Source organism: Hevea brasiliensis, chromosome 4 (assembly GCF_030052815.1).
Source record: "Hevea brasiliensis isolate MT/VB/25A 57/8 chromosome 4, ASM3005281v1, whole genome shotgun sequence".
Lineage (NCBI taxonomy): Eukaryota > Viridiplantae > Streptophyta > Magnoliopsida > Malpighiales > Euphorbiaceae > Hevea > Hevea brasiliensis.
The window spans coordinates 45,984,050-46,005,121 of NC_079496.1; the positions used below are offsets into that span (position 1 = coordinate 45,984,050).

The 21,072-nt window shown below is 34.2% G+C and overlaps 1 pseudogene; it reads right to left on the reverse strand.

The window, feature by feature from the left end:
• Positions 1–16,247: 16,247 nt before the first annotated feature.
• On the reverse strand, positions 16,248–20,384 carry LOC131179450 (uncharacterized; annotated as a pseudogene).
• Between the last annotated feature and the right edge of the window lie 688 nt (positions 20,385–21,072).

Genomic DNA, 21,072 nt, shown 5'->3' on the forward strand with positions numbered 1-21,072 from the left:
TCTTTTCGCTCTATCTCTATAGATGCGAATCCCAAGAATATGAGTTGCCTCCCCTAAGTCTTTCATAGAGAATATGTTTGACAACCATACCTTTATAGTTGTGAACGTACCTGTGTCATTACCCATCAATAGTATGCCATCCACATATAAGACAAGGAAAGTGATAGCACTGTCACTAACCTTCTTATATACACATGGCTCATCCTCATTTTTGATAAAACCAAAGGATTTAATGGCTTCATCAAAACGGATGTTCCAACTCCTCGAAGCTTGTTTCAACCCATAAATGGATCGCTTTAGCTTGCATACCTTGGAACCATCTTGGGATTCAAAACCCCTAGGTTGTTCCATGAAAATGTTTTCTTCAATGTATCCATTGAGAAAAGCTGTTTTGACATCCATTTGCCAAATCTCATAATCATAGTATGCAATTATTGCTAATAAAATCCTAGTTGATTTAAGCATGGCAACAGGAGAGAAAGTCTCCTTATAGTCGACTACTTGCCTTTGGCGAAACCCTTTCGCTACTAGCCTTGCCTTATAGGTCTCTACCTTTCCATCAGAACCAATTTTCTTCTTGAAAACCCATTTGTTCCCTATAAATACAATACCTTCAGGTGGGTCAACAAGATCCCAAACTTGATTCTTATACATGGAATCAATCTCGGATTTCATAGCATCAATCCATTTTAAAGAGTCTATATCTGATATAGCTTCTTTATAGGTAAGTGGATCATCTCCATGATCTACTTCTTCATGAATAGACAACTCTTGTTCTTCTTCATTAAAAAAATCATATCTCACTGGTGGGTGAGATACCCTGGTTGTTCTACGAGGAACAGTTGTAGATGTTTCATCAACGGGTATAGGTTGACTAGATAGATCTATATCCATCTGATCTGTTGGTTGGTCAGAATTCTCTAATTCTAACTCTATTTGCCTTCCTTTGCCTCCTTCTTGAACAAACTGTTGTTCAAGAAATGTGGCATCTCTACTTATCACAACCTTTTGTGAAGTAGGCAAATAAAAATAATATCCAAAACTATCTTTTGGATATCCAACAAATCGACCTTTTTCTGATCTGGTCTCTAATTTATCAGTGTTCAGCTTTTTGATATAAGTTGGACAACCCCAAATCTTAACATGCTTAAGACTTGGTTTTCTTCCATGCCATATTTCATTAGGTGTGGAAGAAACTGATTTTGATGGAATCCTATTCAGAATATACAAAGCTGATTCTAATGCAAATCCCCAAAAGAAGATTGGCATATCAGTATAGCTCATCATACTACGTACCATATCCAATAGAGTACGATTTCTCCTTTCAGATACACCATTCAGCTTTGGCGTTCCTGGAGGAGTCAGCTGAGAAACAATGCCATGCTCTCTCAAGTATTCATCAAATTCAGTACTCAAATATTCACCTCCATGATCTGATTGAAGAGCTTTAATACTCTTTCCTGTTTGATTTTCTACTTCAGATTTAAATTCTTTAAACTTTTCAAAGGATTCATGTTTGTATTTCATCAAATATAAACACCCAAATCTTGATTTATCATCTGTAAAGGTAATAAAATAATGAAAGCCCCCTCTAGCCATTTCTTTAAATGGACCACATACATCACTATGTATTAGTTCCAAAACATTTTCAGCTCTTAGCCCTTGTCCAACAAAGGGTGATCTAGTCATTTTGCTCTGAAGGCAAGATTCACAAGTTGGAGTAGGCTCAGAGCCCAATAAGGATAGAATCCCCATTTTCTCCAGTTTTGCAATCCTATTTTCTGCAACATGACATAACCTTAAGTACCAAATATATTTTGAACTTGAGTTGGTTTTCACCATGGCATTGCATTCTTTTAGATCACTTGCATTCAATTTGTGTTTGTCATTATTATCCAAATAATAAAGACCATCATTCATATAACCCGAACCAACATATTTATTTCCAAAATAAATATTGCAAACATCATCTGTGAACTGAAATTCATAGCCATTTATAGTCAAACTAGATATAGAAATGATGTTCTTAAAAGCATCAGGTACATATAAAATATTATCCAAACACAAAACATGTCCAAACATGTAAAAGGATTTAGATCCTATGGCTAAAGCTTTAACAGTTGAGACATTACCAATCCGGACTCTAATATCTTGAGAACGCAAGCTGCTACTATTTGCTAGTTCCTACATATCATTAGAAATGTGAGAACTGGCACCAGTATCTAAAACCCAAGCTGTAGATGAACTATGAGTATCATCAGAATCTAAATAACAAGATATGGACATACCTTCCGAAGGTGAATCCTTCTTGTCCTTCAGAGAAGCAAGATACTCTGAGCAGTTCCTTTTCCAGTGCCCATCCTTTTGGCAGTGGAAACACTTTCCTTTGCCTCCATCAGCTTTAGTCTTCCTTTTCTGCTTAGCTATTTTCTTTGAAGGACCAGGAATCTAAGATTTCTTTTTCTTATTGCCCTTCTTCTTATTGGACTTTCCAGCAGAAGAAGATGCAATCAAAGCTACCTCTTTTCCTTTATTGCCCGGCATATTCTTTTGGGTAATAACCAGCATGTTGAGTAAACTAGCTAAGGTGCATTCCTGTTGAGTCATATGGAAATTTGTCACAAAATTCCCAAAAGACTCAGGAAGGGACTGAAGGATCAAATCCATCTGTAGTTGGAAATCCATGTTGAAGTCAAGATGTTTCAACTGCTCAATCAACCGAATCATCTTGTGGACATGATCCCCAACATTCTGTCCCTCAGACATCCTCATATGGAATAGCTGTCTAGATATCTCATACCTAGCATTCCTGCTGTGCTCACCATACAACTCTTGTAGGTGAAGGAGGATCTCACTCGCACTCAATATGTTCTCATGCTGCTTTTGTAACTCATTACTCATGGAAGCAAGCATGTAACACTTAGCTCTCATATTATGCTCCTTCCACTTATCCAAAGTTTCATATTCCTCTTGTGTGGCCTCTAGAGGTAAGGGACCAAGAACATTTGAATCTAGAACATATCCTATATGTTCAAGGTTCAGGACAAGTTTCAAATTTCTTAGCCAATCAGAGAGATTAGGTCCTGTCAACCTATTGCGATCAAGTATGCTTGCAATGATATTGGATGGTGGTGGTTGTTCTGTACTCATTATTATCAGAAAATTAATTGCAGAAATAACCAGATTATTTTTCTTCTTCTAATTTATATCAAATATAAATTAATTAATTAATCTCTATTAATTAATTTCTCATTAATTAAATTCATATTTAAACAATTTAAATATAAATTTAACTTATACTATACATCTAATAATCTAGATTTGGTTTCAAGTCATGCTAGGGACTTTGCAATTTAATTGCAAACCAAACCTATTTAATTAATCAATTAAACTATTTAATTAATTAATTAAATCATATTTAAATAGGTGATAACTTGTGTATGTGTGTGACTTACTAGGCTCATCACTAATTGGCAATGAGACATGATATCGGCTCTTAATATCATCAGAACTCTTTCTTACCATAAATGATTTCTCTAAATCATTTTATGAACCTCATAGACCATGGTTAACACCTAGCATAGCATGCCATGGCCACCCAATTAGTAATAAGGTTTACCTTAAATGAACCTTCATATGTTATCATGCACTAGAATCTCTCTGTTACAAAATTCCAATTAAAGTTGGAGTAATGGCTTATGTCAAACTCCATTTGCTATGAATATTATGTTCTCTTTTAATTCCAGTTCTTGATTAAAAAGATTTTCTCATCAGAAACTCTTTTCTGAATAAATCTATCTGTCCTGGCCAGGAACTTGAAACATCAAGAACAATTAAATGAACATAATATTTTATCTCTATTTACTTAGAGGAACAGATTTCATCTTGATCAATACCTACCTCCATATATAACTAGTAGGAGCCAACAGATGCCCATATACCCATACACAGTACAAGTATGAAAGCAGTATCAAACTCAAACTACCTATATACAAGATAACTGTGCTATCTCAGGTCTAAAGATTATATGCACTGATATGATTTATGACAAAACATTAACAAGAGTAAACTCCATGTGCTTGTCATAAGTGTCAATGGTTCGGCCTACTTATCATTTATAAGTGCCTATCATGTTTGTCATATGGCATGAGACTCACCATTTCATCTTATTTATATCTCATATAAATAACTTGGTAACAAACATGAATACAATCTTTCTGGATAAGTCATGTCCTTATTATGAAGTATCCTCGATTGTGAACCTATTTATGATACTTTGTGCTAGAAATATTGTCACTCATATTCTTAACAACTTAAGAATAAAATTTCTAACAAAATATCAATGGACCTTTTCTATTACACATAAATATATTATGTAAACGGAAAAGTGAAAATGCTTTTTATTAATAAAAATATGTACAAGATACATACTAAATGATATGCTCTAGGGCATACTACTAACAATAGACTCTTCTAAATGGATTGAAGCTATGAAATCCGAAATTGATTCCATGCATAAGAACTAAGTTTGGGATCTTGTTGACCCACTTGAAGGTATTGTACTATAAGAAATAAATGGGTTTTCAAGAAGAAGATTGGTTCTGATGGAAAGGTAGAGATCTATAAGGCAAGGCTAGTTGCGAAAGGGTTTCACCAAAGGCAAGGAATCGACTATGAGGAGACTTTCTCACCTGTTGCCATGCTTAAATCAATTAGGATTTATTAGCAATAACTGCATACTATGATTATGAGATTTAGCAGATGGATGTCAAAACAGCTTTTCTCAATGGAAACATTGATGAAAACATTTTCATGGAACAACCTAGGGGTTTTGAATCCCAAGATAGTTCCAAGATGTGCAAGGTAAAATGATCCATTTATTGGTTGAAATAAGCTTCGAGGAGTTAGAATATCCATTTTGATAAAGCCATTAAGTCATTTGGTTTTATAAAAAATGTGGATGAGCCATGTGTATATAAGAAGGTTAGTGAAAATGCTGTCACTTTTCTTATTTTATATGTGGATGATATTTTATTGATAGGCAATGACATAGGTATGTTGACAACTGTCAAGGTATGGTTATCAAATACATTCTCCATGAAAGACTTAGAAGAATCAACCTATATTCTTGGAATTCACATCTATAGAGATAGAGTTTAAAGAATAATTGATTTATCCCAAAGTCTATAATTGGAAAAGGTGTTAAAGAGGTTTAACATACTTGATTCCAAGAGAGGATTGTTATCAGTAAGACATGGTATCCATCTTTCTAAAGAAATGTCTCCAAAAACACCTGAAGAAAGAGACAAGATGGTCAGGATTCCATATACTTCGACTATTGGAAGTTTGATGTATGCAATGTTGTGTACTAGGCCGGATATTGCTTATTCTGTTAGTTTGACTAGCAGGTTTCAATCCAATCTGAACCAACTTCAAATCAACCCAAATTCAATCCAATCACACAATTAAGCCTCAAAATCAAATCTAATGGAAAATATAGTGGCTCTGATACCAATTAAAGGCTAGGAAGCATGAAATTTAGGGCATTAGAACCTTAAATTTCAAAAATTATTCTAGGATTACATTTATCATGCATGATGAGTTATGTGCCTAATCAATTTTCAATGCCCAATTGCATATCAAAACACATTTTAGTATGTATTAAACTTTCATTTGCCATCAAGAATTGAAGCTTAAGAATTTAATCAATTAAACCCTAACTAAAAGAGAGGTTTCGATCACTAACCTTCAAGATGAACAATTGATCAGTGTCCCTTCCTTTGGATGCTCTTAGGACCCCAATTGTAGTCCCTCTAGCTTGTCCACCACAAGCACACCAAGTAGCAACTATGGCAGCCCCAAATTTTGCCTCTCAAACCTTGCCAAACACTTAAAGATGGGGTTTAGTGCTTTAGTAAAGGTTAATGAGCATTTAGGATACTAGAAACATTTTCTAGCAATTTTAACTCAAAGAAAACAAGTGATTTGTCTTTGAATCAAGTGAGAAAAGGGACCAGGAACATTTGAGTTATATCCAGATTTGGATAGCTGTCAAGAATATCCTTAAGTAATTGAGAAAAACTAAGGATTTATTCTTAATTTATGGAGGTAGCGACCTACAATTGGATTATTATATTGATTCTGATTTTCAATCAGATATTGATGATAGAAAGTCTACCTCTGGTTTTGTGTTCATTTGTAATGGAGGTGCAGTTAGTTCGAAAAGTTCCAAATTGAGTACGATTGCTGATTCCACTACAGAGGCCGAATACATTACTGCATTAGATGCTGCAAAAGAGGCTATTTGGATAAAGAAGTTTGTGACAGAACTTACAGTAGTTCCTTCCATTGAGTTAGTAGTTCCTCTCTACTAACAATGGAGCAGTCATACAGGTTAAGGAACCTCGGTCTCACTAGAAATATAAATACATAGAAAGGCGTTACCACATTTTCAGAGAGATACATGCGCGAGGCAATGTAGTCAAGTAGAAAATGGTATCAGCCGAAAATCCAGCTAATCCATTAATAAAGCCTATGTCACAAACTCAGTTAGATTGACATCTTGAGAATATAGGTCTAAGATATCGTAATGAATGGCTCTAGTGCTAGTAGGAGATTGTTAGTAGTATGTCCTAGAGCATATCATTTTGTATGTATCTTATACATATTTTATTAATAAAAGGCAATTTCACTTTTTTGTTTACATAATCCATTTATGTGTAATTGAAAAGGTTCATTGATATTTTGTTAGAAATTCTATTCTTAAGTTGTTAAGAATATGAGCGACAGTATTTCTATCACAAAGTATCATAAATTGGTTCACAATTGAGGATACTTCACAAAGGACATGACTTATCTAGAAAGATTGTAATCATGTTTATTCGCAAAGTATTAATATGAGATATAAATAAGTTGGAGTGGTGAGTCTCATGCCATATAACAAACATGATAGGCACTTATACATGATAAGTAGATCAAACCAGTGACGCTTATGACAAGCACATGGAGTTTACTCTTGTCAATGCATTGTCATATATTATATCAGTACATATAATTCTTAGACTTGAAATAACACAGTTATCTTGTATATAGGTAGTTTGAATTTGATACTACTTTTATACTCGTACTGTGTATGGGTATATGGGCATGTGTTGGCTCCTACTAGTTATGTATGGAGATAAGTGTTGATCAAGATGAAATCCGTTACCCTAAGTAAATAGAGATAAAATCCTATGTTCATTTAATTATTCTTGATGATTTAAGTTCTTGGCCAAGACAGATAGATTTAGCCAGAAAAGAGTTTCTGATAAGAAAATCTAATTAATCAAGAATTGAAATTAAAAAGAGAACATAATGTTCATAGCGAATGGAGTTTGACATTAACCATGACTCCAGCTGCAATTGAAATTTTGTAATGAAGAGATTCTAGTGCATGGTAACATATGATTAAAAGGTTCATTTAAAGTATTCCTTATTACTGATTGGGTGGCCATGGCATGCTATGCTAGGTGTCAACCATTGTTTATGAGATGCCTGAAATGATTTAGAGAAATTGTTTACAGTAAGAAATAGTTCTAATGATATTAAGAGATAATATCATTTCTCATTGCCAATAAGTAATAAGCCTAGTAAGTCACACATGTACACAAGTTAATCACCAAGTAAAATATGATTTAATTGATTAATTAAAGAGTTTAATTAATTAATTAAATAGGTTTGGTTTGCAATAAGATTGCAAGATCTCTAGCATGACTTGAAACCAAATATATGTTATTGAATATATAGTATAAATTAAATTTATATTTAATTGTTAAATATGAATTTAATTATGAGAAATTAATTAATAAAGATTAATTAATCAATTAATTTATATTTGATATAAATTAATTTGAAGAGGAGAAATTATAATTTTGAGGTGAGAACTCAAATTAAAAATAATGGTAAATTGATTTTTTCATATGGTGACATGTGGCACTATGAGATGGTGACACATGACACCATACAAGATCGCCACTTGTCTTCCTATGATGGAATACCACCTTTTATGATTTAAATAGAACTTGACACTTGGCTCCATAAAATTAAGTCAACCAAACCACAAGATGGGATCTTATGGTGACATGTGGTAAGGAGTTAGTGAAGTTTGACTTTTGTATATAAAGGAAAAGGAAGAAAGAGAATGTATCTTCTTCCTCTTCTCCATTTTGGACGGCAACTTGGAGTGTTCTTCTCCTCTCTTCTTTTCTCAATTGATTCAAAGAGAAATTACTTGTTTTCTTTGAGTTAAATTTGCTAGAAAAGGTTTCTAGTGTCCTAAATACCCATTAACCTTCACTAAAGCACTAAACCCCATCTTCAAGTGGTTGGCAAGGCTTGAGAGGCAAAATTTGAGGCTGCCATAGTTGCTACTTGGTGTGCTTGTGGTGGACAAGCTAGAGGGACTACAATTGGGGTCCTAAGAGCATCCAAAGGAAGGGACATTGATCAATTGTTCATCTTGAAGGTTAGTGATCAAAACTCCTCTTTTAGTTAGGGTTTAATTGATTAAATTCCTAAGCTTCAATTCTTGATGACAAATGAAAGTTTAATGCATGCTAAAATATGTTTTGGTATGCAATTGGACATTGGAAATTGATTAGACACATAACCCATCATGCATGATAAAATGTAACTCTAGAACAATTTTTGAAATTCAAGATTCTAATGCCCTAAATTCCATGCTTCCTAGCCTTCACATTGGAGGGGCTTGTGTAGTTGGCCCTTCTGCACCCTGAGGGGCTAGGCCTCTCCCCTAACTTCAGCTGCCACCGACTGCTCGACAGAGTTATTCCCCTCTTCCATTTCATCACACAAGGTTTTCTACCTCCCTGAACAACCAACACAAGAAAATCTACCTGTAAGTCCATTTTCATGATGTAAAAATACTATATGTATCAATCTATAACATTTGAGCAGTTACACTTATCAAGAAAATAGTTGCATCAAAACTTGCTCTGATATCACCAAAACATGTTACACCTTATCCTTTCATAAGATATGATATGATCCCGTAATATGCCTACTGAATTACCGAACTCATGCCTAAAGACATGATCCCGTAAAGCTAGCTAGCAAATATGAGTGCACCATCCGATTTCAACCTCAACTGGCAAGCCAGAGAGAGAAGGTAACATAATCAATCTCAATCCCATTAATCGTTATTAATGAGGGAACAATCAAAGCTTGCCATGCCAACTGTGGTTTCAAAACAATTTAAAGCAATTTCCATTCAAATAACAACATTTCAAATCAACACAAATCAATATACAGGGTTTGCACCACAATAATTTCACAAAGTACTTCTAAATCGCACTCAATCCAGCCACCCCCTTGCTACAATAAAATCAATGGCCAAATGTCCACCTTTTCAACACAATAATACATTATTTTCAATATTCAAAATATTCTCAAAACAATGTAAACAATTCTTAAAGACAAGGTAAATTCCCATTTGGTTTCATTTGGAAATTAAAAACACAACAGAAATTCAAGTTGTGCACAATCCTTATCTTAATCTCCTTACTTTTCCTTAATTCTCCTTTTACTCCAAAGTTCTCTTCTCTACTGAAAATACATAATTTCAAAAGTTTCAATATTCATTTCCACTTCCTTTAATAGCTAATCAATTAAATTCCTAAGATTACTACACATTCTCACTTTTTTTTTTTTCAAATTTTAGGACAGCATTTGAGTATGACTTTAAAACTCAATTTCAATCTAGTTCAAATCATAAGTTGCCAAAGTGATCTTTATGAATGTTGTTCCTCTATGTCTTAGCTTTAATTATCAATTTGAATCACTCAATTCGGAGGTCTAAATCATCAGTTATGGTCAAAATACTAGGTACTGCTCCTGGGTGTCTTACCCTGCAATTCTCAGGTTTTCTAGATTTTCACTAGAATTTGCACTCACTATTCAAGTACTTTAATCCCAGAATTTACACCAAGTCTCCAAAATAAAGTTTTAGGCCTTTGTCTTAAGTTTCTAAATCATTTTGTAGCACCTTAATTGTAGATATACAAAGGAAGTTATGCTCTATTTACTACTCGGAGGTCACATGGCAGAATTGCTGAGTTGCAGGAATTTCAGTTTTGGAAGTTCTGACTTATTCTAACATTTCAACCATTTTGCCCTTACATCTGGTTCTAGGTCAAAACATGAAATTTATAGTTCTATGGCTTATGTGTATTTGGGCTTTGGAATCATGCAATTTGCATTTATGTAGTTTAAGTTATGGTCATTTTTCCAAAACTATTCAGGTGACAATTTCTCAGGTTTTTAGATCAATTCCAGAATTAGGGTAGATTTCTAGACTCACTTTGTCAAGCTAATTTAGGTAGGTTATAGTCATAATTTGGCCTCATAATCTGCATATGAATTATTCCCCTGTGTCTCAGAATTACATAGGTTCAAGAATAACTAAATTTGGAGTTTCGTACAGTGAGTTGTGCTCAATTAAGTACGTACAGTTCATTTAGTCAGTTTTCCAGATTCCAGGTTTGAATTGCCAAATTTGACCCCTAATTAAGATATATTCTAGTCATTTTCAGGGTAAGTGTTCTGCACGAAAGTTTTAGCATTTTGTCTTAGGTTTCATTTCCCGTTGGTTTCACATCAATGGGAGTTATGTAGCTCAAGCTATGAGCAAATAATCTCACTAGACTCAAGCTGTCCAGAATTCACCCTTAGGACACATCATCAATTCCATTAATTTCTTCCTCAAATCATTATTATTTCTTACTAAGTGCACATCCAATAGTCATAATATAACCATAAAAGCATTAAATATGCTTCCTACCATGAAAACCCTAATCACATAAAAACCCTAATTGCCATCTTCCAATTCCAATTAATTTCAAGTTTCTAATCAGGTTTACTATTTCATTCAAGCCTAGGAATCAATTTAATCATATTAAAACTCATAACCCCTAACTTCTACCTTCAAGACCAAAACTTCCCTCCTTCATATCAGTAGACCCTTATTTTGTGATGAGTATGTGCATTGAGGCCGTGGGAAACCCGATGATGAAAAATTATATGACTGTAAAATGTAATTGGAGGCATGAAGCTGAATTATTAATTCCGTGGCATGATCTTGAAAAAAAAAATAATAATAACAATAAAGTTTTGGGAAAATTAATTTAATTAAATTTAAAAAAAAATTTATTTTGTTTAAATTTAATATGGGTAGTTCTTAAATGGATCTAATTAAGTTTAATTGGGCTCCATGGGCCTAAGAAAGCCTAGTTAGGAATTTTAAATGGGACCCATTTAATTATTTTCTGAAAATTAAAATAACAAAATATCTATCTCCTCCTTGGCCCCACTCTCTTCCTCACTCCCTATTGGTGTTACCCCATTTCTCTCTCTTTCTATTGATTGGAACACCTCACTCATATTCCAGTCTCATCCAAATTCATCAATCCTAGTCATTTAAGTTATCTGAACTTTATCACACTAGGACTCCAAACCCTACCACACCTCTTCCTCACTCCCTATTGGTGTCTTCCATTTTTTCCTGTCTTCCTATTGGTTGAAACACCTCACCCATATCCCAATTTTATTCGAATTCTGCAATCGTAGTTGTTTAAGTCATCTAAACTTTATCATCCTAAGACTCCAAACCCTATCACACTTCTCTCCCAAAACCCTATAAATACCCTACTAGAGAAGGGAAGAGGGGAGGGGGGGAAAAAAGAGGAAGAGAAAATTCAGAGCTATAAGAAATTTGGAGATATTCAAGACTCTTTGAGTTCTTCCTTATTTTTTTCTTTTCTTTAAGAAGATTCTCATACAAGATTTCTGGAAGGTCAGTTTTTATTGTGTTTTTTTCAAGATCTATGCCACATAATATTTTAATTCTATGCTCCTTGTCTTTAATTTATTTTATATGTTCATATAGATCATGTAATCATGTTTAATTTGAGGGGATACATAACTCTGCACATGTTTAGTTTCTATCTCTCGTATTTTTATTATTTTTCTTTATTTTCTAAATCTGCAAAAAAATTGTAAAAATTATATTCATATTCTACACGAAATTCCATTAATTTTAGGCTCAAAAATCACTAAAAAAGCTTTAATATTTTGTAAGTTAAGGCTGTTTGAAGTTAGGGTTCCTGTAAAATCTGATTTGCAGGATATCCGACTTGTGGAGCCCATATCTCTCTTGTTCCTTAATATTTTTGTGCAAATCTAGTGTCTAAAATTAACTTCAGAATCTTATGAATCTTTTTCAATTGGCTTTGCATTCATATCTGTTGTGGTTAATGAGTTATGAATTTTACAAAAAAGTAGTACGATTCTGTCACTTAGAAAAGTTACGATTTATGTAGACCATTCGGCTAGGGTTTTGTTTGATTTATAAATTTTATGATCTTTTATGATATGTAGGCTGTCTTTTGTAATTTTTTTATGATTTTTAGGCATGTATAACTATTTTTAAAAAATCAGATTTCTTGCTACCGTTAATCTGCCAGAATTAGAAATTGTATATTTATGCATGTTCTTGTATTTTCTTGGGTTTTAATTGATATTTGATCTATTTTTCTGTGTTCTTTTAATTCAAAAAGTGTTATGAAGTGTTTAGATCATGTTAGAAGACTTAGACTATTAGGTAGTTGTAACTAATTAGGAATCTTAACCCTTTAGGAGACTAAAGTTAGAATCCAATGTAAATTGTTATTAATATTTTCTTTATTTCTTTTATTTTCTTTAGTTTCTTTATTTTTTATTACAAACAAAATTGGTAAGTAGCCCTAAGGTAAGTACCAAAGAGGGCATTTGCGTGGAGCTTATATGGAGCAAAATGGGAGTAAGCCAGGGATATCATTGCCATAATAGAAGAGAAGACCCTTTTTTAAGGGTAGCTTGCCCCAATGACAACTGCATTTACCAACAGGTAAGTAGCTCTAAACTTCTCGAATAACCATTGGCATGAAATTGTAGTAATAATAGAACTTTTATTTGGTAAATTAAAATTAACTTTATTTTTAATTTAACTGACTTTTGCATGTAATTAATTTAAATAAATACTTTGTAAATTAAAATTAATCTTTTTTGTAAATTAAACTAACATTGGCATGTAAATAAATTTAATTTAATACTTGGTAATTGTAAAATAAATTTGCATGTTAGAAATCTTTATTAGGTTGTAATTATTTGGGCCTTATGTGATATTAGAATAAATTACACATGTACATAATTAACTTAGTTTAATTATCCTTAGGGTAACTTGGTGAAAATTAATTAATTATGTTAAATAGAAACGTAGGATTATTTGAAATTGAATTTGTTTGTAAATTAAATTCTCAATAATAAATTAATTTTAGTCATCTGGTAAATATCATTTAAATAATTAGCAATCCCACAGATAGGAATTACTTGTGCATGAAAATTGTGTGTAAACAACAACCCTTTTGTGAATTACTTGCATGTGTAGGATTAGAATTGCATTTTTTAGAATAAAGTTTAATAAAAGAATAATAAATAAGACTTCTAGAAACATTAGTAGAGGACTGGTACTCGAATCAACGAGGTTAGACCAGGCGTAAGGGGTGCTTAACACCTTCCCCTTACGTACCCACTATCCCGAACCTAGACATTGGGCTATGGTAATGACGTTTGTGGAAACTCTGCAAGGAGTAAGTTGCCATCCATGACCCTCGGAAGAAACACTGAATATGTCACGGTTATTACCCGGATGGCGACTCCTGTTTATCTATGCCTTCATGGCATAAATCCTTAGTACCGTGGTAGTGTTATAGGAAGACGGTACTTACCAGTTGTTTGATTATATTAGGATTGTATAAAGTGCATGTCTAGGAAATGCTGTCTAAGGAGGTAGTACTTAAGTGAGACCATTGTGACTCCACCATCTTTCCTGGGCATTACCTGGTGCATTTTATATAATTCCAATGGATGATATTTCGCCTCGCGTCCCCCACCCTTACAATATCATACACAATTTCAACTAATTTCCATCAAAACTTTCAAAATCAAACTTAAAATCTATAAATTCATAAGTAATTAAGCGTGAATATTCACTCACCTCAATTGGCTAGCCTCCACTCTTCATAATTCTTCCAAATTTCTTGTCTTCCTTACTTCCTTTCTTTAATTTAGGGCTTAACTCAAGAATTTTTCTTGAATTCCTATAGAAATTGTGAGAGAAAGTAAGCGTTTTAAAGCTTTGATTGAAGCATCAATGGAGGTTGGGGAAGGAGAGTGGACAACACACTAAGAAAAGAAGAAAAAGATGAGGTTGATGATGACAAGTGATGTTTTAAATGAGTATTTATCTTCAATAAATAAAGTTTTGGCTCATTACAAAATATCTCAAATTAATCATAATTATAATTTTATTTATTTTTATTACAATTCATTAATTCCTCCCGTGTCCTCATCAAATTTTTATACTTCTTTCAATTAATTAAATTCCATTTTAATGTGTTAATCTCTCTTAATTTAATTGACATTTAGGTTAAAAGTCAACTCTTCAAGAGAATAGAACAAAATGCCCTTCATCAGATTATAGTATAGTTATCAAAGGCTCAAGGCGCCAAGATGTCTTAAAGCCTAGGTGCAAGGCGCAAGGCGCAGGCGCGCCCCCGAGCGAGTTAAGGCGCAAAAATAAAAAAAATTAAAAATTAAAAAAATTATAATTATGCTATCACACCTCAAGTAACATAAAACTGCATAATAATAACTAATAAATATGCAAGTAATAATAAGTTTATAATTCAAAAGAGATAAAAATAAACTACTAAAAGTTAAAAACACTAATAAACTACTAAAAGTTAAAGTTTAATAAACTAGTAAAGTACTAAATATTCAATCCACATCAATAGAAATATCAAAATCCTTTTTATCTTCTTCATCATCTTCATTATCCTCCTCATACTCATCTTCCAAATCAACATCTTCATCATTATCATTTTCTTCCTCGTCTTCAAGAAGTGAAGAAGTATGAGTGGATGATGCCTTTCTTTTTTGCTGTGATGTTGATGCAACATTTTTCCCTTTGCTTAATCTAGTATTGTAGGCATCCTCTTCAGCTCCAGTAGCTTCAGCAACCACATTCCATGTCAAATCATCATCTTCAAAAACAAGGTCATCTTTATCCATCTCTTCCTCCATTTGACCCATCAACTATTTATTACTATCATCAATGTCTTTCAATGAGATGGGGTCAATGCGATCACGCGCATCATATCTACGCTTTAATGACCAATTGTACTTAACAAATACCAAATCATTCAAGTGATTTTGAGCTAGTCTATTTCTTTTTTTTTTTTTTTTTACTGTGAATTTGCAAAATATAACAATTTTAATAAGTATGATTTTTGAAAGAACAAATTAAAGTTATAATTCTAAAGGGAGATGTTTTGTCACTTATATGCTCAAAGATGCTCCAATTATGCTCACAACCAGATGCACTACAAGTGAAGCTAAGCACTTTGACAGTAAAATTTCTCAAATTTGGAGTTATTACTCCATAAGTTAGCCACCATGTAGCTAATGAAAAAATAATGCATATTAATTATTATTCAAAAAGATTGCAATATGAGATTACATGCTTATGGATAAAATTATATTACCGGGAGATACTTTCTTTCGATTCCTAATTGCCATATCCATCCCAAAGATGCCTTCAGCATTTTGATAAAAAGGTAATTGTGCCATTATTTTGTCTTGCTCTTCTTTGCTTAGAATCAACCTTGCTACAACTTGGTATAAACCAGTAACAACCTCAACATCTTCATTAATTTTCTCATTTGAATAAAAAAATTCAGGATTCAAATAATATCCAGCTGCATGCAAAGGTCGATGGAGTTGGCTTTCCCATTGTTTATCAATAATCTCAAAAATTGTCCTGTATTTTTCTTCACTGTCATCAAATGACTTTGCAATTGCTTCTTTAGCCCTATCCATTGCCTCATAAATATATCATATTACAAGTATTTTCTCATCATCAACTAATCTAAGCACATGAACTAATGGACCAAATATCTTTAAGATATTAACAATATTAGTTCAAGAAGTAGACATCATGACAATACTGTATACTTTCTTACCAGACAGTTCTTTAGCCCACTTACTTTTGGTCCATTCCTCTGAGGTAAACATTTTTCTCAAATTTGCCTTGTGTTTATGTATATGTTGAAGGGTGAGAAAAGCAATTGCAAATCTTGTGACAGCTGGCCTAATTAGCTCTCTTCACCAGTAAAGCGCTGCAACATGTTCACCACACTCGGACAAATGTAAATATATCCATTCAATGTCACTGCCCTTTTTATTATGTTATGAATGTTAGGAATTTTTCCAATATCTTCTAGCATCAAATCTATGCAATGAGTAGCACAAGGAGTCTAATACAAATGAGGGCACTTTGTTTCTAACAACTTCCCTAAAAACAAAACAAATATGGTAGCAAGTAGCATAAATATTTAATTCATTATTTACTTAAAATGAAATTAAACTATCTAATAATAGGAAGAATAAAAACTCTAAATTACCTGCAAGCACACAATTGCTAGCATTATCTGTCATAACTTGAACCACATTAGCCTCTCCAACACGCTCTGCAAATCTATTAAGTAGCTCATACATCTTATCACCAGTTTTTGAGTACTCTAAAGCATCAACAGATTCCATGAAAACAGTTCCCTTTGGAGAATTCACTAAGAAATTAATCAAAGTCATTTGTTTCTTATTAGTCCAACCATCTGCCATTATAGAACAATCATACTTTGCCCATTCTTCTTCATAGGACTTTAATGAATTCTTTACATCAGCAACTTCTCCATTCAATAAGGGAACCCGCACCTAATGAAAACTAGGTGCTTTCATACCAATCCCAAATTGTCCAATAGACTCCACCATAACTTGAAAACTTGGATAATTTACGACATTAAAAGGAATTGTCGCATCATACATCCATCGAGCTATATCCTTATATGCTTTTTTTCGCAATTCCTTTTTACATGCCTCATTAATAGTAGTTTGCTTCAGCTTTGAATTTTTTCTATCTTGCACTACTTTTGCAACACTTTTGGCAAAATATAAATCTATTGGACTCTTTGTCCTTGCCTTCTTTTGAACCTTACTACTTCCTTTTGAGCCTCCAAGAATTATCCCCAATATTGTAACACCCCAAAATTTTAAAACTTTATTATTTTATGAGTACTATGGATATTTTAATTTTATTAAATTTTAAGAAATTATTTGAGATTTTTCGGATTTTAAAAATCGGGTTCGATTTTTCCGAAAATATAAATTTAGATGATTTTTAAAAATTAATTTAAAGACCACGTGGCAAAACTAAAAAATATATTTGGAGTCTACGAATTTTTCTGAGTTTTCTGGAATATTTTCGGAATTTTTGGACCTCGTTTTCGGTCTCAAGGCAGAGTAAAAATTCAAAATTTTGTATCCTGAATCGAACCGGCCGAATCGAACTGGACTGGATCGGATCGGTCGAATCGGACCGGCGTTTTCTTTTTCTTCTTTCCCCTTCCCCGCGCGCGTCCGACCTTCCTCCCTTTCTCTCTCCTCCCTCCTCCCTTGCCACCCCACCTCGCCGTCGCGCTGCCTCAGCCCTCCCCCACGGCCGGCCGCCGCCTGGAACGTCGGAAAACGGCTCCAGAAGCGACGCGCATCGCGCGCGCGACCATTCGACTTCCCGGCCAAAATCCGACCGATCTGGCCGCCAATCGGACCGGGTCTTGCGTCTAAATTCATCTACTCGTCGAGAGCTTTCCATAGACACTAAGAACACCGAAATCCATCGAGCGGTTTGTCCAATTTTTGCTCGGGAAGTTTTAGCCAATTTTGACTTTCGGGCTAGATTTCTCGCAAACCGTGAACCCCACGAGAAAACCGAGAGTACCAAAGCGCTCCACTCGTCGAGAGCTTCGCGGGGATATAAATTTCAAAATTTTCCGACACCGTTTTTCGGTGGGTCCCACGGAACTTCGCAGTATTTTTCCGAGCATTAAATGAGTTTAGAAAATTCTGAAAAATTTATGTACTAACCCCCGTGTTGTGGGCTTCGTGTAGATATCCTCAATTCGCAGAAATTCGACAGTTGTCCGGATCTGTGAATTTGCGGCCAGACAGACCCGTTACCGGAAAAGTCTTCGAATTGGACCGAGGTTTTGGCTACCCCCCCCATTGTCAGACATCTCGAGCGCGTTCCCGAAGTCAGAATCGGCAAAGGTAAACCCGAACCTTGCTTTTTTGTAATTTTCTAGTGCTTAAATATGATTAAAAATCCATAAAATATTCGTGGTAGCTCAGAAAATTATGATTCTTTTTGCAATAGATTAGTAATATTGCTAAAGACCGCGGGGCAAAGTTTTAGAATTTTTAGAGCTTGTTTGGATAGTTTTTGCAAAAATGATCAATTATAAGGACTAAATTGAAATTTTACATATTGTGATGAATGATTGGTTTGATGGGCCCAGGAGGGGCTGTGTGATGAGATTGAGTTGTGGATATATGGGTTGTGAATATAGAAGTATGTTTTGAGCCCTTTTGCAGGTTGGGTAGGTCCTAGGTATAGGGGAGACTCTGCCGGATTTTCGGCACGACTTAGGACGTATTTGGTCTTTTCTTGAATTGTATTGAGTCATTTGTAATAAATAATTATAATGTAATTGTCAGGTGAGCGGGGACAGCCTTCTTCCTCCGCCCAGCCGCCACAGTGACCGTTGTCAAGCCTGTGAGTAATATATTAATTTTAATTGTAATTTCACTATTATTGTATGTTCAAGCATGCCCATGCATCACTTATATGCATATATCTATGTAGATAAACTTTAGGCACGATTTATATTGCATTCATAACTGTGAAAGTGCCATGTATGTTGTTGTGGTAATTTGGAGCAGTGTGCGTGCGTTGGCGTGCGTATGATGTGGTGTGGACTATGGATAGGACGGGTAGACACGGCTTGAGATTTTCGCTGGGACCCGGTCCTTCGGGGTAGACACGGCTTGAGTTCTTCGCTGGGACCCCGATTTGGTTATTAAGTGGAAGTCCGAGCTGAGTTCTTCGCTGGCACAGTTGGAATTAAGAGAGCTGTATAGGGGATCAGCTCCCATATATATATGATTGATATTGCTGGGTGTGTGAGTGCTCCAAATTACCTTTTTGATGTTATGATATAATTTATTGCTGATGCTGCATTTCACTCCACAGGGTGCATTAGTTTTAGTTATTTATAGAGATTATCGTTAAAATTGATATTTTACTCTCTGAATCGAACGCTCACTCCTGTTCAATATTTTTTTCAGGCCACAGGAGGATATTTTTGAGATTAACCTGCTTTCTTCCTCGCAGGTCGATTATTAACGTTTGTATAAACTTGTTAAATCTTAGAATTTCCGCATGTGTTAGAAATGTTTATTTGATATGGGTCTGTAAACTAAATTATTATTTTGGACCTGTAAACTTAATATTCTATGCATGTTTGATGGGTTGGATGAGGGAGCTGAGCTCCCATTTATTTTTATGCTGATGAGTATGTGGAGGATGAGCTGAGCTCCCCAATTGAGTATTTATTGTGTTTACAGGTCGGGTGAGTAAAAAACTCCCCGTTGAAAGGTCCATTTTATGGCCGGACTCTGTCCGGTTGATTTCTTGAAATTGGGTCCAAATGAGCCTTAGAGTTGGGTTAAGTGAATAGTTAGGCTTACTACGGGCATCGAGGGCTTTAGGCTGGCCCAGGTCCTAGTGCCGGTCCGACCCATAGGTTGGGTCGTGACAAACATCATCTTCATTTTCATCATCTCCAAGAGTTTCAACATCCTCATAATTAGGCAGTTTATCAAAGTTATTTGCTAAAACCTTTTGCTGCATATACTCTTGTAGCTCTTCACACACATGTGTTGGACACTTCTTACACATTTTAGCATTTCGAAATCCTCCAACTAAGTGCTGCTTAGCTCGGAATATCCCTCCTTTTGTAACTTTGCTACAAAAGTTACAAACAACATCATTTTTATTGTTTGGATTCACCAAATGGACATATTTCCATGCAAGATCTTTGTTGCTATTATCAATTTTAGCAGCAGCAGTAGATGCTTCCAATTTCATCTTTGTAAAAATAAAATAAAAAGATAAGAAAATTAATAATTTAACAAGTAACAACAAACCAACAATAATATACATGCCAATTTATAATACCATAATCCAATTATAATAATAGAAATTAATAATTTATGATAACACAAACTTAATTATAATATTTCTAATAATCTATAATAAGACTTAATAGCAATTAGCAATAAGAAAATAAAGTAATAAAACATTTTTAATCCAATAATAAAACTAAAAGCTAATAAGAGTAATTGAATTAGCATAATAGCATCTCAAGTAGTCAAGTCTCAACATATTTTCACATATTCACAATAAATAATATGTTAAAATCACAAATTTATACTAAAAAGAAAAGAAAAAGAAAAACATTGCAAGGTAAGGAGAGAGCATGGCAAAGAAAATGAAAAAAGGGAAAATTGCAACTGTTGGAACAATGCAGAAACAGAGAGAGCATGGCATTGACAGCAAAAAAAAAAAGTGCAGAAGAAGAAAGTGCATTACAGAAACAGTGCAGGAGAGAGAGAGAGCATGGCAGCCCCCCCAAAAAAAAAAAAAAGAAAAAGAAAGTGCAGTGTAAAAACAGTGCAGGAAAGAGAGAGAGAGAGAGAGAGCATGGCATGCTCCCCCCCCTCAAAAAAAAAGCTGAAAAAGAAAGTGCAGCACAGGAAGAGAGAGAGAGAGAGAGCATGGCATTAGCAGCAAAAAAAAAAAAAAAAAGAAACAGGAAGAAAAAAATGAAGCACAGGAAACAGGGGAAGAGAGCGGAGGAGAGAGAGAGAGAGAGAGAGAGAGGAAAAGAAGAAGAAGAAGAAGAAAAAGAAGAAAATAATAAGAAAACAGTAAAATTAAAATATACATACCGGGTTTGTTTGATCTCTCCCTTCCCTATTCTTCTTTTCCTCTTTTTTTTTTCCTTTTTGCTGGCTGCTGGT